General features: G+C 49.3%; 1 protein-coding gene across 4 annotated transcripts in view; it reads right to left on the minus strand.

The window, feature by feature from the left end:
* The window catches only part of SHC1 (SHC adaptor protein 1), a 44,622-nt gene extending 33,898 nt beyond the window's left edge, over positions 1–10,724 (minus strand). Inside the window, exon 1 of one of the 4 annotated variants that reach the window (XM_081841045.1) lies at positions 10,571–10,724. The gene's annotated coding sequence lies outside the window, so the exon portion shown is untranslated. Of the gene's footprint in view, positions 1–2,795; positions 2,917–10,357; positions 10,468–10,570 lie in introns of those variants that run through there. The other 3 variants (XM_081841043.1, XM_081841046.1, XM_081841044.1) reach the window with 3 other exon arrangements.
* Between the last annotated feature and the right edge of the window lie 210 nt (positions 10,725–10,934).

Raw genomic sequence — 10,934 nt, forward strand, 5'->3', positions numbered from 1 at the left:
TTGTGTCTACTGTACTCTTGTCCGCCAGTGTGTCAACCAGAGAAGAGTCTTTCAGAGAAGACGCTACCTGAAGGCAGCCCTGTTCAGGGAAGTTTTTGGTGCATGTTGTGTTGTGCTTTACTATTTTTGTTGGGAGCCGCCCAGAGTGGCTGGGGCAACCGATCAGATTAGTTAGCTTATAACTAATAAATTACAGTGGTGCCCCGCAAGACAAATGCCTCGCAAGACGGAAAACCTGCTAGACGAAAGGGTTTTCCGTTTTGGAGGCGCTTCGCAAAACGAATTTCCCTATGGGCTTGCTTCGCAAGACGAAAATGTCTTGCGAGTTCCTGCGGGTTTTTTCCCCTTCCCCCCCCTTTTCCTAAACCGCTAAGCCGCTTATCAGCTGATCCGCTGATAAGCCGCTTAACAGCTGATTGCTAAAAGCCGCTAAACCGCTAATAGCGCTAATCCGCTAAGCTGTCAATGGGCTTGCTTCGCAAGACGAAAAAACCGCTATACGAAGAGCCTCACGGAACGGATTAATTTCGTCTTGCGAGGCACCACTGTATTATGATTATGGTTATTAAGGCTGCAATTATAATCTGACAAATGTGATTATTGTATTTGATAAACTAAGCATTTTGGGAAGTTCCTATCGTACACTGTTGTACATTTTCTGGTTTTCCAAAATGAATAAATTGAGTGTATGTGTGTGTTTGTGTGAAATACACACACACACACACACACAAACACACACACTCCTCATAGACATTCCCACAGCCTTGGGCTGATATGGTGGCAAAGTCCCCTCCCCAGTAACCTCCAAAGGAAGAATGCAGAGTCCAAGATATGCTTGTGTGGGAGGCAAACAAACAGGATTTGAACTTCCTGGTGTTGCTGCTGGAAGCAAGCAAGCCTTTCTATCTGGGGCCCTAACCTCGCCCCAGGCATGGAGCCTGGCTGATGGGAGAGATTAGGGCGGGAGGCTACCAGATAGGGGAGCTCAGAGGAGGAGCAGGAAAACGCAGCAGGCTAGAGAAAGTCAGCAGTAAACAGGCTGTGATTAATGAGCTGTCTAGTGGGGGGAGCAAGCCAGGGAGGCCTGAAAGCAGGAGGGAAGGCAGAGCCGGGTGCCCGGTGCTGGCTCCCTAAGGCTTATGTAGCTTTTGAGAAGGGGGGTGGGTTCCATGGATTCGTGGAGCCCACATGTTCAAAGGAAGTCCACCCCAGAATGCCAGTTGCAGGGGGACAAACAGGGGTGAGAGATGCTCGCCCCATCACATGACTGGGGGATTTTCATGAAAGCAGAACGCTTGACCAAATGGACTTGCGGCATTAAAAGGAGGGAAAAAACCGCATGAACAATTTGCCCCGAGAAGCAGAGTGGTGTAGTGGTTAGAGTGTCGGACTAGGACCTGGGAGAGACCAGGATTCGAATCCTCACGGGGTGCGGCCCTGGCCAGTCACTGCCTCTCAGCCTAGCCTACCTCACAGGGTTGTCGTGTGGGGATGACGCTCAGGGCCCGTTCCGACTCTACAATTCTATTTTTCTTTGACTGAGGATGGGGAGAACCATGGAGCTTCTTGGAGAAGTACAGTGGTACCTCAGGTTAAGTACCGTATTTTTTGCTCTATAAGACTCACTTTTTCCCTCCTAAAAAGTAAGGGGAAATGTGTGTGCGTCTTATGGAGCGAATGCAGGCTGCGCAGCTATCCCAGAAGCCAGAACAGCAAGAGGGATTGCTGCTTTCACTGCGCAGAGATCCCTCTTGCTGTTCTGGCTCCTGAGATTCAGAATACTTTTTTTCTTGTTTTCCTCCTCCAAAAACTAGCTGCGTCTTATGGTCTGGTGCGTCTTATAGAGTGAAAAATACAGTACTTAATTCGTTCTGGAGGTCTGTACTTAACCTGAAACTGTTCTTAACTTGAAGCACCACTTTAGTTAATGGGGCCTCCTGCTGCTGCCGTGCCGCTGGAGCACGATTTCTGTTCTCATCCTGAAGCAAAGTTCTTAACCTGAAGCACTATTTCTGGGTTAGCGGAGTCTGTAACCTGAAGCGTATGTAACCTGAAGCGTATGTAGTGACCAGTTGTACCTGTGCTTTTCTCTACAAATGCATTTGCTTTACTCTTTCTTTTTTTTTTTTTTTTTTTGGTATATTGTCTTTGTATGTGTGTGTCAAACGAAACTCAATAAAAATTAAACTGCAAAAAAAAAAAAAAAAAAAAAATGAAGCGTATGTAACCCAAGATACCACTGTAGGCCAGATAGAAAATGCAATAACTAATAAGTCAGTAGGGAAATTCTGCTGCCATGGGTTCAAGTCTCGGTGTTGATCACTGCACTCAGAGCAACGAAGGGAAGGGCCGTGGCTCAGTGGCAGAGCTCCAGCATTGCATGCAGAAGGCCCTGGATTCAATCCTCACCATCTCTAGGCAGGGCTGATAGGAGACACTGCCCCAAAACCCTACACAGTGGTCTAACTCAGTATAAGGCAGCTTCCTGTGTTCCTATGGCATATCCCCAGACCTGTAAGACTCGGGGCGTTCCAAAGCTTACTTTTTGGTTTAGAGGCATATATAAACTTCGGCTCTCCAACTCAGCTGCAGAGGTGTCAACCTTTTGCAGAAATAAGGATGTGGGAAACAGCAACCCCACACCCCGGCCTGAGAGTGCCATTGCGGGCTGTGGCTTCTGCAGAGGCCAAGCACACTCCCTTCCGAACGGAGGCCGGCGCAGGGAGACATGGCACTCTCTTTCTCCCTTCCGGCAAAGCCAGGAAGGAGTTGTTCCTCCCGGGCGGCTGACTTACGAAAGGGTGGCGATCCCTCGCACAGACGGACTGGGAACGGAGAGAGCAAATTGCCCTGCTGAAAAGCTGGCCTGGACACACACACCTTGCTAACCCCCGTCTCAGAAAGCAAGAGCAAACGCGAGAGAAGAAACTACAGCCTCACCCCTTCAGGAATCGCTCCTCCTCTTCCTAGAAGAGAGAAGAGGAGGTTTCCCTAACTTAAAACTGCTTCTGGTTCTTCATTTCTCCCCCCCCCCCCGCCTCCTTTGCAGGCCATCCTGATTTTACAAGCCCTGAAATCTGAGATATCAGCCAGCCCTCTCTGGCAGGAACAAGACAAGCCCCATAACCCAGACCTAGCTCAGACATTCCTTTGTTCTCAGACGTCCCCCAGGTGACCAACCCAACCAGACCATGGAAGGTAACTGCCACTGGCCTTGATGTACCTGGCAGAAGGATTGGTCTTTCTTTCTTTCTTTCTTTCTTTCTTTCTTTCTTTCTTTCTTTCACAAAGTTCAACGGAAGGCAGTTAAAGGACCAGAGAAAAGGGTGTCGCAGATAGAAGCACAGCGGTAAAGAGCTTGCTTTGCACAGAGACGGTCCCAGGTCCAAGCTCCAGAATCTTTACAAAGGGGGCGGAAAGACCTTGTCAAACTCTGGAGAGCTGCTACCAGTCAGGGTAAACAATGCTGAGCTAGTCAGACCAATAGGATGCTTGCTATAAACCAGATGGACCAATAGGATGCTTCCTATAAACCATTCAGAACCATGAGGACTAGGACCGTGGTCAAGGAGAAAAACCGTAGCTCGGTTGCAGATCTGATACACACATGGAAGACCCCAGGTTCAGTCCCTGGCATGCAAAGTGGAGAAATAACCCCTGTCTGAAAACCTGGAGAGCAGCTGGCCAGTGTAGAGAATTCCTAGCTAGAAATGCCAAGGGGTCTTGACTTGGGATAAGGTAGGCTTCCCCACGTCCTGTTCCCTTAAAAGTCCAGATTATGGAATTGCAGAATTGGAAGGGACCCTGAGGATTATCTAGTCCAACCCCCTGCAATGCAGGAATATGCAGCTGTCCCATACGGGGATGGATCCTGCAGCCTTGGTGCTCCAGATGTCGCTGAACTCCAAATCGCATCACCCCTGGAAGTTGTAGGCCCACTACTCATCCCTGCCAAGGTTGGAGTCACTGGAGTATTTTTGCCTCGTTTTCCCATGTGTTGTCCAGCCCTGCCAGGCAGTGGATCTTTTATAAACGATGTGGCTTTTTCAGAAAATTCTGAACTGGAAAAGTTTGCCATGCACATATTAGGAAAATTCGATTCAGAGTGTTTTTTCAGTTTGCATCAAAACATTTTCTGATGCCAGCTAGAGCAGGTATGGGGAAACTTTGGCCCTCTGGATGTTGTGGAACTACAACTCCCATCAGTCCCAGCAAGCGTGACCAGTGGCCATGGATTATGAAGCTTGTTGTTCTCAGGTGATTGACAGGAGGGTGGCTCTGCAGGTATGTGCAGAGGTAAAGATCTGATTTGCCAGCTGGATCCAGTTCCCCAGCTCTGCCCTAAAGCAGTGTTTCCCAACCTTTGGCCTCCAGCTGTTTAGGGACTACAATTCCCATCATCCCTGACCACTGGGTCTTGCTAGTTAGGGATGATGGGAGTTGTAGTCCAAAAACAGCTGGAGGCCAAAGGTTGGGAAACACTGCCCTAAAGAGTATGTTCCTTTTACTTTTATTTTTAAAACAATACTAAATGTCCTGAGGAAGGCCTGTAACTCAGAGGCAAAGCTCCTGCTTTGCATAGAGGAGGCCTCGGGTTCAATTCCTGGCATCTCCAGGTGGGGCTGGGAATATCCCTCTGCCTGAAACGATACATGGTCTGTCTCTGTACAAAGCAGTTAAGTTACCTCCTTTGAAACTGCCAGCCTCACCTAGCACAGAATCTGCAGCTGGCATCTATCGTTATCAATGGACTTATGAAACAGAAAGAATTCCCCCAGAGAAGGCTGGAAAGTTTTCAAGAAAATTACCTGCCCCATATCCCTGGTCTCTTAGGGTTTTTCTTACAATCTCCCTTTTCCAACCAGGCTGTTTGAGGCAGCGTTCGGAATTAGCTAGGTGCAAGGTGCAAAAGGAACCACTTGTGACCAAGTGACGATGTTTGGGTGCTAGGATGGCACCTGACATTTCCACCATTCAGGGATCCTTAGATCTGGACTGTTTTCACACACTAATACCCCAACCTGTAGAATTCCACCAGTTACTGTATTTTTCGCTCTATAAGACAAACAAGACCATAAGACGCACCCAGTTTTTGGAGGAGGAAAACAAGAAAAAAAATATTCTGAATCTCAGAAGCCAGAACAGCAAGAGGGATCGCTGCGCAGTGAAAGCAGCAATCCCTCTTGCTGTTCTGGCTTCTGGGATAGCTGCGCAGCCTGCATTCGCTCCATAAGACGCACACACATTTCCCCTTACTTTTTAGGAGGGAAAAAGTGAGTCTTATAGAGCAAAAAATACGGTATATTTTATCAGCACAATCGGAATGAATTTTCTGGAACCAAAGTTCTTTTTCTGAGCAGCCTGAACAGGAACAGTCACCATTAAAAAAAGAGTTCAGAATAGGCCAATATATATATGTGGACTGTTTGTGGATCAAGGGACTTTTCTCAAAGCTCTTAACCTAGCTCAAGGTTGTCATCTGAACTAGCCAGATGTTTAACTAATAATCAATCACAGTGAGTCAGACATTTGAAAAATAAGGCTTTAGAGCCGTCTTGCCCCAAAATGGCAACTAGACATTCCGTTTTGGTGACTGCAACCTTGGTTTAAGGAGCCATTTGGCGACTAGCTTAAACATCTGAGTTTCTAGCACTGATCTAAAAGATCCTTGTAATTGCAGATCAATGAAGGAAGCTGCCTTGTACTCAGTCAGGTCATTGGACCATTTAGCTCAGTAATGTCTACACTGACTAGCAGCAGCAATCCAGGGTTTCAGGCAAGGGCATTCCCACTCCTAGCCGGAGAGGCCGCGGATTGAACCTTGGAAGTTCTGCATGCAAGTCGGATGCTCTGCCACTGAACCATGGTCTTTCCCTTGGAAAGAAAGTAAAATTCCAGCCCTCATGATCTTAAAACAAAGGATAGGATTCCTATGAATACGAACGTGGGAAGCTGACTTATTCCGTCACACCATTGGTCCAGCTAGCTCAGTATGGTCTGCTCCAGGGTTTCCTAAACTTGGGTCTCCAGCTGTGGTTTGAGGACAACTCCCATCATCCCTTGCTAACAGGACCAGTGGTCAGGGATGATGGGAGTTGTAGTCCAACCACAGCTGGAGATCCAAGTCTGGGAAACCCTGGTTTACACTGACCAACAGTGGCTCTACAGGGTTTCAGGCAGGGAACATGTCAAGTCCTACCTGGAGACGCCATGTATTGAAGCTGGGACCTTCTGCATGCAAAGCAGAGACTGGGTTGTGGTTGTTCTGTCAGGCATCAAGATGCCCCAAAAGCCTTAACAACGGAGGAGGCTTCCTTTTTCCAATTTAACAAGCATTTCCTGAACCTCAGCTGCAACTTGACTCAGTGTTTTGTCAGATCTCCGCTGAAGTAGCAGAACTGTGTGGGAGGAAAGGGGCCACAGAGTTCAAGAGAAGATTCACGGGTGCTTCCAGGATCAACTCCATGGCTGAAGAGTGTTGGCACACTTAGCACGCAGCAGATTGAGCTGTGATACATGTCAGGCAGGCAGCCAACAGGATTATCATCAACCCGAAACCTATAGCCAAGGATTTGCAGGCTTGGTTCCAATCAATATGTGATCCCTGGTTGGATGGGATATGTACCTGGCTGGGGACAAGAATGGGGAACATGGGGCCCTACAGATGTTGCTAGGTAACAACTCCCATCATCCCATACCATGCTGGCCGGGGCTGATGGGAGCTGGAGTCCAGCAACCTGTGGAGGGCCACAGGTTCCTCATCTTTTCCAGTAGAGAACAGTGGGTGAAATGGATGATCTGTATGAAGTAGCCTCACACGTTCCTCCAAACAGCAATTCACACAGGCAGGGAGGAGGAGGCTCATTCGAAAGAAGAAAACATTATTAAAATAAACCAGGCGGGGGGAGACCCCAAGAACACCAGCTAATTTAAATCCAGATCAAAGCTTGCTGCAACTATCAAATGCTTGGGAAACACCACTGGCTCAGGGCGCAAGGAGAAGCTGCCGCAAAGGAGGGAAAGCCACATGCAAGACTGGAAAACCCCACAGATTTGGTTGCCAAAGCTTGGGATTTGAATACAGCATTTGCCTTCTCTGCCCCCAAGGGAGGACCCTGCCTGGAAGAGAAAAGCTATACATCTGCTATTTTGTAATCATGGGATATTACTCATTGCTTACTCACGTCCTTTAAAAATAACACCCCCCCCAAAGCTAAGCATTTCGCAATGGGGTGGGATTCATGTACCCAGCCAGAACGGCATCCCTCCACCACCACCTGCTCAACCCCGGGTTCCAGCTCAAACCAGGCAGGCTAATGGGAAAGAGACAAAACTCAGACCCACCTAGTGAAGGACTATAGGAGAAAATAGCACAGCAACTGCCAAAAGGAGGATATAAGGGGGAAAGAGAGATGGTACTCCTCTCTGACAGGAGTGAGGAACCTCAAGCACCAAATGTGGCCCTCCAGGTCTCTCTATCTGGCCCTCAGAACTTTCCCCAAGCCACACCCCTCAGTGACCCTGCTCTGCAACCTCCTGGAGTGTTTTTGCCTGGCTGGAATGTGTCCTTAAACACTGATCACACCTCTTGCTTGCTTTGATGGTGTGTGAATGTGTGTACTGCACAAATTTACACTTATTGCTCTGCACGTTTTCACATGTGGCCCTCAGAAGGCTGCTCATAAGGGAATGCGGCCCTTGGATTGCAAAGGATTCCCCCTAGTCTTGCTCCACGCCACACCGACAGCACTGCAGGGATACCCGACACAGGAGCGGCGTAAACAGCCAGAGGCCCCCTCTCCTCCACATCTAGGACCTAAGCCATTGTGTCTCCTTGCTCACTAGGTCTGCTAACAGGACTTATTCTCCCATAAGAGAACTATTGGGCCAAAGTAACAAAGAGGCTGAGCTGTGGCAGACCTGGCCTCTGGATGAACTCATTAACTGAGAGCAAGAGTGGAGGAACCTATGCCCCTTCCAGCAGTGTTCAAAACTCCTATTGTTTTAGGCACGTTTTGCGACAGGGAATGTCATTAGCTCGAGCAGTCTCTGAGCTCTGGGCGCAGCACTGCGCCTAAGATTTCAGATTAAAACTGCAGAGTGGAAGGAGGAACTTTTTCTGCCTCCCTCACTTCCAGCTACTCTCTGGAGACCCTCTTAAGAATATTAGGGGGGGTGGGCAGGGGAAGGACTAGACCATGTGAAAAATGAACATAATATTTTAACTGCAGTTCATTCATTCTCAGCTTTGCATTCTTGTTATAAAAAAGCCAACTAGACATTCTGTTGCTGCGTCCATAACCTAGGTTTAAGTTGCCGTTTAGCTCCTAGCTTTCATATCTCAGTTTCTAACACTGCCTTCCAGGTGTTGTTGGACTCCAATTCCCATCAGCCACAGAGCCAGCATGGCCAATGGTTAGGGATGATGGGAGTTGTAGTCCAGCAATAGTCCAGCAGTGTCTGCGGAGGGCTGAAAGTTCTCCAGCTCTGCCTTATAAGCAAACCGGTTTTCTCTCTCAGACCACCTTCCACAACACAGGGATGATAATACAGTACTGACCCAATGAAAGAGAAGGTGTTGTGAAAAATTTCAGAAAACAATACGAGCCTAGCTGCTAGATGAAGCCAAATGCCCATCCAGTTCAGAATCCTGTTCTCACAGTGGCCAACCACATGGGAAGCCCAACAGCAGCTTTCCCTTCCTGCAGTTTCCACTAGCAACTGGTATTCAGGCTGCCTGATCATACTCATTGTGGCTGATAGGCCCTAATAGCCTTCTCCCCCATGAACTTGTCTTAGGTGCATGTTTGTAGCTTTCATGGAATACTAAACAGGTATTAAAAAGGTAAAGGGACCCCTGGCCATTAGGTCCAGTCATGGCCAACTCTGGGGTTGCGGCGCTCATCTCGCTTTATTGGCCGAGGGAGCCGGCGTACAGCTTCCGGGTCATGTGGCCAGCATGACTAAGCTGCTTCTGGCGAACCAGAGCAGCGCACAGAAACACCGCTTATCTTCCCGCCGGAGCGGTACCTATTTATCTACTTGCACTTTGATGTGCTTTCAAACTGCTAGTTTGGCTGGAGCAGGGACCGAGCAATGGGAGCTCACCCCGTCACGGGGATTCGAACCGCCGACCTTCTGATTGGCAAGTTCTAGGCTCTGTGGTTTAACCCAAAGCACCACCCGCATCCCAAACAGGTATTAACAGAGATCAAATCCACACCATACATTGAAAGCACATTCAATGCCCATTTAAAGCACACTGCTTTCCCCAAGGAATCCAGGTAACTGTACATAAGAACAAGAGAAAACCCCTACTGGGTCAGGCCAAAGGCTCTTTGTTCAGCTTCTTGTGCCCACATTGGCCACCTAGAGGCCCCAATGGGAAGTCTGCAAACAGGACCTGAGGGCGACAGCAACCTTCCCCACATGTGGTCAGCAGCAGCTGGGATTCAGAAGCATACTGCCTCCTCCGACAGTGAAGGGAGAACATAGCCATTGTGGCCACTTATATCCACCACGAACTTGCCATATTTTGAAGAGGAAAAAGAGGACGCGATGACGGCAATTCAAAGCAAATAAATGCAGTCTGTCTCAAATTTTACCCCTGGAAAAAGAGGACACATGTTGCTGGCCATCACTGCATCTTGCGAAGAACCCCAAGATAACTTGGTGTGGTGATTTCAAGACTTTTAAGACGCACAATCATCATTGGAAATAATGATCCCCCACCACAGATTAAATGCTGTGCTTCTCCATTTCAGTTTAAGATTCCTTTCAGTAGCAGTCGCCCTGTGCCAAGGGCCCACACACCCCTCAACCTCCCCCTTTTTGAATACAATAACGGACCGAGTAGATTAGACACACAGGCTGCCTCTACTCCACCATTCTGTTTCCCACACGGTGGCCAACCAGATTCCTCTGGGAAACCTACAACTAGGGCAGGGAGGGCCTGCCCTTCCCTGGTTTCTCCCCTAGCAACTAGTATTCAGAGGTAAGTTGCCTCTGAACCCGGAGGTTCTGTTTCACAGACACGGCTCACAGCTGTTTGCAGACTTCTCCTCCTCCACCTCTTGCATGAATCTGCCCGATCTCCTTTTAAAGGAAGTTACCGGCACAACCTTCACCGTGTCTGCTCAGTGGCAAGTCCTGTTGAATTCAGTGGGGTTTAAACACACAGAGACACGCACCACTTAGCCTACCCTGAATCGGCTGCCGGGTTGGATGACTCCCAAGCCCCCCTGTCATGGGAGAGAACCACTCATATGCAGAGATCACGGGCTGGAGGGGCGAGGCGCAGGTTCGAATCCGCCGCAAGGCTGAGTTTTTTAACCCATTCCCTCCCTGCCTGGCCTACCTTACAGGGCTGTGCCGAGGATTCCGAGGAGGGCGGCCCCCTCCTTTGCTACACACATACGATTCGAAAAAGGAAAGACGAAGAAAGGAAGAAGAAGAAGACCCAAGTCCGGGGGGAGGCGAGACTAGAGCGCCGGGGGGGGGGGAATCTCCCGGAGTCAATCACGAGGGAGGGGGCGGGGCTACGAGGGAGGGGCGGGCCCGCGCTTCTTACCGGGGCGGCGGCACCATGGGGGTCCTCAGCGGAAGGCAGAGGCGGCCTCCTTCCGTCGCGCAGCAGCTCCTCGGCAAACTTCAGCTGGGCCCCGGGCCCCACTCCTCCTCCCCGTCAACCACTTCCGGTTGCGGCCGCCCCAGAACCTCACTTCCGGGCTTCAAGGGCTTACTTCCGGTTCCTCCTCTATGGCTCCAGCCCGACTCTGGTTCGCACGCCCCGCCCATCTTTTTTTTTTTTTTTTTAAACCAACCCTTCGCTAACCCCGCTAGAGATAGGAATCAGGGTAGAGTGACACGCGCAGCCTGAAAGTCGGAAGGCTCCTAAAACCAACAACAACAACTCTTATTTAAAGTTCCTAATG

The sequence above is a fragment of the Podarcis erhardii genome (genome assembly GCF_964252035.2).
Source record: "Podarcis erhardii genome assembly, chromosome: 15".
Taxonomy (NCBI): Eukaryota; Metazoa; Chordata; class Lepidosauria; order Squamata; family Lacertidae; genus Podarcis; species Podarcis erhardii.